Genomic DNA, 6885 nt, shown 5'->3' with positions numbered 1-6885 from the left:
TAAGAGAAAAAAAATTACTTCTCCTTCGAATACATTTGTCAACGCTCCAAAGAAATAAACAATATGTGAATAGTTCAGTACAATTATATATTTACAAAGCATAGGGGATTTAGTCTAACATTTTCCCACCTGAATAAACTGAGCTTAAGTATCTCCGACAATCAAAAGGCAATACTGCGTTCTTCCCAATATGCCATGTCACCTTTGTAGCACTCACACACTTGCAGGGAAGGGACTCGGGGTTGGGGGTGGTTCTGATGTAGAAATTGCAGATGGAGAGCTGGGCTCTGGGGATGGAAATGGAGAGGAGCGAAAAAGAGCCTGGAGAAAAGGCTGTCATATTTGCTCAGAAGAACCGCCAAATCAGAGAGCACAGAAGATTTCATTGGGGGAGAGCCTTCAACAGCAACTAATCCTGTCATACTGAAAGAAAATTGTAAATGTTCTCTCCAGAAACTGTCCGTCCATTGCAGCTAATCGAACACATACGCACGAATACAGACACGGTCTCCTGCTGTACTAAAGGAGCTCGGGCGCAAAGACCTAGGGAGCGCGCGCGGGCGCACACACACACACACACACACACACACACACACACACACACACTCACACGCTCCAGGCTGCCGGTTGGCCAGAGCCTGGCAATCGCAGATTTCACCAGGAAATCGCCGAGATACTGGAATAGGTGTTGCCTCCCCAAAACTAATTCCTACTTCCCCAAGCACTTTGGTGAAGAAATGAATCCAACCCAGCTCGCCGAGGCATCCAGGTCTCCGTTCTATTTTGGTCTCCAGGCTCTTCGTGAAAGCCAGGTTTGAAAGTCTTGTTTGCTTCTCCTTTAGTGGTTTGGCGTGGAGGGCGGGGGCAGCGTCAATTTAACTCCAGTCTAAACCACGAACAGGTCACAGACTAGCCAAGCGGCTGAGACGAGTGTGGGGTGCGTGACTCTGCCTGCAAGCGCGCCAGCCCCGCAGCTCTCGCCAGAGCCTTTGGGTCGGTTCTCTCCCGCCTCTCCCGCCTCTCCCGCCCCACCCCTCCAGTGTCTCGGCATCAACTAATCTTTTCCTTTTCTTTTGCAAGATCAAGGGAGAAAGAGAACCGGCGGCTGGCCTCGGACTCTAAGCGGTGCGCAGCTCCAGCCCGGGCGGATCGGCCCTGAACCCACAAAGGGCTCCTCGCTCCTTCAAGCCTCCACCACCTCGCAGCCGGGGAGGCAACTGGAGCGAAACCAGCGACAGGTAAGGGCCCCGCGCTGTGCAGCTCTCCGCTTACCCACTCCGAGGACCCTGGCACCAGGGGGTCTCTCCCTTCATATCCCCCCAAACCGGACGCTCAGGGGTCGGGGCTTGGGGGAATTGGAGGGAGGTCCTCCCCACGTGCAGATTCTCAAACGGAAACTTTGGATCCTGGGGCTTGGAGGGTTGGGGGCAGTGATGGCGGGTATGGAAGGAAGGGGCAAATGAGGCACAGCGCGGGGCGGGGTACCCCTACGATTCCGAGGGTCACTGAGTCCAGCCGAATGTGGCGAAAGCAGCCTCGGAGCCGCGCTGTCCCGGCATCGTTCCCAACAGCCCCCCATTCCCTCTACTGTTGCCGCCCCCCTCCCGCCACCCACTCCAGATGCGGCCATGGACAAGACAAGGAGAGCTTCGTCCCTCCCGCCCCTCGGGTTCCTTCCTGCTGGGGTCTGACCGCGTCTTCTGTGCGTGTGGGATGGAGGCCCGGCTCGCCCGGGCTCCAGGCTGTCCCCCGGCTCCGCTTTCGAAGCAGCCCTCGGGCGCTGGAGAGGTTTCCCATTGCGGTCTCCGGGTCATGGCCAAGGAGGAGAAGCATTAAGAATGGGGGAAAGGGTCCCAAGACAAAGGAGAGGAAAGCATTCTGCAATCCTATTCTATTTTAGCCCCTCGCAGGAGCTAGACTGTCCGCCGTGGCTAGGGGACAAGGTCTCAGCCCGAAGCTCATGAGGTACCAGACTGTGCCTGGGCTTTGCCACCTAACTCACAACGGGTCCTGAACCGCCCCGGTAGTCCCCGGGGTCGTAGATTGGGGACCGCTGTACGCCTCCCCCCTCCCCCCAAGAATGTCCCTTGCAGTCCGCACCTGAGGTCCCAGGCAATCGCCCCTAACTTGTAGCTCTCGGACCCGGACAGGTGAGGTCCATGCCTGGTACCGGTAGACGCGCAGAAATTCCACCTATGCGCGCTGCCGGGCGCCCCTGGGGCCCCTCACGGGGTAAGTAGAGACTCCTCCGGGAGAGGTGAAAATTCCCCATAATTAAGAACACACACGGCGGCACACCCTTTGCCTCCGTCGGCCTCCAGCACCCGCATCCCTTTCTCTATCTTCCTGCTCATCGCCGACCTCGAGGTTGCCCCGAGACACAAAATTGTCCCAGGCAGAGTCCACCGACCCGCCAGTCCCTGGCGATGTTGTCAAGGCTCTTGCATATACGGAAATACCAGCAGGGAGGGTCGCCAGGGGCAGAGAGGCTGGAGGAGAACAGAGAATTGGAGGTAAACGCGTAAAGCCAGCAGAACTGTCGGTAGACATTTCACCCAGACCGCCCTCCCGCATCCTTAGGTCAGTTCACCGCCACAGCACGTCTGTGACGGCGGCCACCCAGGGCTCCAAGTCTTCCAGCCCCAGCGCCGCGAGCCAAGAAGAATGCGGCGCCTCCCACTCCTCAAGCTCCGGAATCCCCCACATTGACTTTCTATTTCCCTTTCTTCTTTTCTTTTTTGTTTGTTTTGTTTTTCCTGCTCTTTTCTTAGCGCTGGGTGGCAGTGGGTATGTGGCAGCCGTGTGATTTGCCCTTCCCCTAGTACACGCAGCCAGAGACACAAGCACACAACGACCAGTCCCCACGCTCTGCCACACGCCCTCCAGAGCTCTGGCGCGCAGCCCCTGCTCCACAGCTCGGGGCGCCTGCAGCCACCGCCAGGGTCATGGCCATGGCCCAAGGAGGGCTCAGAGGGTGGAGAGGGGAGTCAACCTAGACTCCAGAGAGAAACCTCGGGACAACCCTAAAGGCCTTCTGAAAACTGGAACTGGGTTAGGCACGAGGGGTGAGAGACTCTGGGGAAAACCGGCCGGGCTTGCGGAGCCCTGAGGGCTCCTGCGGCTGCAGCGCTGCAGACCGCCCCTGTCTCGCCCCGCCCCGCCGCTGGGCGTCCCCGCCAGCAGCCCACCCGCGGGCGGCAGCTTTTCTCCATCCTGCCCAGGGAAGTTCGATGCCTGGTGCTGGGATGCGCCAGCGCTTCTCTTCGCTTCTGACAATCCTGTCGTTTCCGATTGAGGGGGCTCTCAAAATGAAGCTTTTAATAAACTCCAGAGTAATGAACTCGGGATTGTGCGGCAAAGGCCGCGCATTGCAATTTGTGAGCAATCGATAAAAATGTGGAACCATATGATAGGAAATATATGCATTTTCATTGATAAGAAAAAGATAGAGATGATGATATCTTTAAACACAAGCCACAAACAGGCATACCTGTGCCATTATTGGGGAGGTAATAATAAAGGCACTGATGATCACAGAAGTAAAAACAGTTGACTTGGCCAAGAGACAATTTTAAGCTGGGAACTGTAGTCGGCTGCAGTTCAGAAAGTGGACTTTTGAGACTTGTCAAACGAATGGAAGAATTTTGTGCCAACAATGTCCCAGCTTTGCAGGCTTGGCAGCTGAGGACTCAGAAGTAATAAATTAATGCCAGGTGAATTGTTATTGTTATTACTATTATCAATAATGTGTTCTAGGTTGCAGCAATACAATAGATAAGCAACTTCCTATTGACTCTATTTGTTTTCCTGGGCTAGACAATAATGCCAATTAAAACTTAAAAAATTTAGGCTGACCCTAAAAAGAGGTGAGAACTCCAGTCAAATTTGTTTACCATTTTAAAATAAAGTTCTGTGAATGAGGTGGGATGGGAATGGGGGAAAGTTTTGGGACTCCAAATTCCCAGAGCTAGACTGCCTGAAAGATGCTTCGTTTTCCTATAAAATAAAGAGGATGTTTGTTTGCAGAAGGGTGCTTGAGGGTGCCTGGAGGCAAACTGGAGTGAGCAAATAGGCATATTTGAATACTGTCATAGTTCCAGTAAAAGGGAACCCAAAGGGCATGTTTTCAGCTCTCAACTAACTTCAGAGACAGATGTGGAAAGAACTAGCAGGTCAAATACCAGTAAAAGTCCCTTTGGAGTGAGTTCCCACAGTCCCTCAACTTTGGGAGGCTGAGACTGTTGTCTTCATGTCAAAAAACAAACAAAAAAACTATATTGCTCTAAATTGGCCCTATCCCCTTCATTGCCCAGAAAGTCCATGTAGTCAAGCATCCGGATGTGTCTTTACTGGACAATTTTCCAATTGCAATTCCAATTCCAGAGCAGCCATTCCCAGGGCCAATAGGAATGGGTGGTTTCAGAAGTCCAAAGAAAACAACAGTCCCAGTCTGCTGGCAGGTGGGGAAGGCACAAAAAGCATGAATGACCTGTCTTCAATGGAAGCTAGGTTGGCTAATTAGGAGTCATATGTCTCTCTGACCCGCAACAATGAGTAAATTTAAAGCAAGGACAAAAGAGGGAGAAGAGGAGAAATTAGAATAAAAAGGAAATGAAGAGGGAATGGAACAGAGACAAATGAGGGCAAGAATCTGTGGGTATATCAATAATTGTGCTGGATTCAAACTCCATCACTGATGTCAGTCTTTGTTTAGACTATGCATATGTGAGCGAACCCCTTCTATTATCCTCACATGACCACCCAGACACCATTCTCAATCCTGCCTTAAACTTTTCCCACTTTACTCAATAGGATAGAGGCTGACAGAAACATTTTGCCACACAGTTCTCTTGAAGAACTGTTTTCCTTATTTAAACTTATATTTGACTTGCTTGAGATTTTATGACATGGACTCCCTGTGGCATAGTTCTCAATAGACTCTTATGTATCGAATACCACCAATGTCTACCTTGTGACTACTAACAACCCGCTTTTGTTTCCTGCACCCACTATGCCCACCTTTGGTTCATTGAGCAGGCGTCAGGACTTCTCTCATTTAAGATAAATGGCATAAGTGTACTGATTGCATGTCCCACAGCTCAGCTGGCCTATGTGGTGGAGGTGGTGTGTGGGGAAAGAGATGCAAGTCTTTCCTTAGACAGGTATTTTTGCTGAATATGTTCTAAGTCCTTGGCATTATTCTAAGCATTTTCCCATATGATATTTTCTGTTTTGTCAGTTGCTTTAGACTCTGACTTAAAATACAGCCAGGCATACCTAAGAAACATATTAGATCTTTGTTGAATGAGTTAATACAGCAATCAATTTTCTCATTTTATCACTGCAACAATCCTATGTAATAGATGTTATTTTCCACAGGAAGAAACCAGCATTCAGAGCGGTCTGATAATGACCCAAGACGATACAGCTAGTAAGTTGCAGCCCCTGGATTCAAACACAAGCTTGTTGGACTCCACAGTCTTAGTTCTTATAGTGTGTCGATTGGCTCTCTATAAATAGCTGTGGCACTTGTTTTCCCTGTGTTTGGGGAAAACAAAAGTGTGGCATTCAGAAGTTCAATGATGTTCTCCCCATCTGTTAATTCAACTTTGCATGTTTTTGTTAGATCCCCTAAACCTCAAGCAAAGAAGATGCAGAGCTGAGTAGGTTCTTAGTTGGCACGTGCTTGTTTTGTTTAGTCAGTGATTGCCTCTGTCAGAGGTAAACAAGGGCACCAAAATTTTGGCAGATGCCATTTTCACCTCTCAACAATACTAAGACATTACTAAACAGAAGTTCTTTTGTCTGATGCAAAGTGATAAAAGATAAGTTTGATACCATTCAGCTGAGCTCATGATAGGAAGCAGATCAAGAGACTTTTTCAAGGTGACACAGCTAACCAAGAACTGCATAAGAACACACACATCCCAGTCCCAGTCTAGTTGTCTCTTCATTTTTTCATGCTAAATGAGTTCTCTTTTTCTGTAAGATTTTTGGCACTTAGGATTCTGAATTTCAATGGCTCCATTTAATTTTAATTAGTATTTACTATCCACATGTGCTTTGAAAAGTATAATATTACTTTGTAAACTGCTATTAGCAAAGAATGAGGTAGGTTCCAGTTGGTTTGCTTCTTTCCACTCTTTATATATCTTTGTCTTACTTTATTTATTTCTCTTTTTTTTCTTCACATGTTCTAGCTCCTTCTTTTATACTATGACCTAAATATACAATCATCTTAACTGGTGCTGTTACCATGGTAATGTTTCATGGTAGATAAGGGTACACACTAAAAACTCGGTTTTCTCAGTTTCTTTCATTAGTAATGGAATTCCTCCTGTCTCCCTCTCTCTCTTTTTTTTCTCTCCCTGTCTTCCCCCATGCCCCCTGCCTCTCTCTCTGCCCCCTTCCCTCTCCCCTCTTCCCTCCCAAATCCAAGCTTTCACTGAATGATGCCCTCTGGTGTTCAATAACTGGAAGCACATTGGATTGGATAGGACAAGGACATCCTTTTTAAAGCTTAGGGAGAATTTCAATTTCAATCAAAAATTCAACTGGACCTAAGCAAGAAGGACTTTGAATTAATATGTTTTTAAGCAAAGAGATTAGTAGAATACATTTGTTGTCTGGGCATGTCAAATGTTGTTTACTATGTATACAGTTATGGCAAAGGGGTGGGAAGGATATTTATATCCTTACATGTTTAACATTGTTATGAAAATGTTCTTATGGAAGACAAAGAGATGCCACTGAGATATCCCTGGGAGGATAGTCAGAATATTTTGTACATTTAAGTCTTTAAGACTTCTAAATGGAAGTTTTCTATCTTTAGAATGGAAACATTTTTCTTGCTGGAGATATATATATATATGTATACATATGCAT

General features: G+C 48.2%; 1 protein-coding gene across 4 annotated transcripts in view; it reads left to right on the top strand.

Moving 5' to 3' along the window:
* The first annotated feature begins 313 nt into the window (after window positions 1-313).
* CHRM2 (cholinergic receptor muscarinic 2) overlaps window positions 314-6885 on the top strand; it is a 155985-nt gene continuing 149413 nt past the window's right edge. For 2 of the 4 annotated variants that reach the window (XM_017957192.3, XM_003896648.5), the window contains exons 1-2: window positions 314-812; window positions 1081-1238. The gene's annotated coding sequence lies outside the window, so the exon portion shown is untranslated. Of the gene's footprint in view, window positions 813-876; window positions 994-1080; window positions 1239-6885 lie in introns of those variants that run through there. The other 2 variants (XM_017957193.3, XM_017957191.3) reach the window with 1 other exon arrangement.

This window comes from Papio anubis, chromosome 4 (genome assembly GCF_008728515.1).
Source record: "Papio anubis isolate 15944 chromosome 4, Panubis1.0, whole genome shotgun sequence".
NCBI lineage: Eukaryota > Metazoa > Chordata > Mammalia > Primates > Cercopithecidae > Papio > Papio anubis.
The sequence above is the reverse complement of the archived record's forward strand: the minus strand, read 5'-3'. Positions and strand labels throughout refer to the sequence as shown.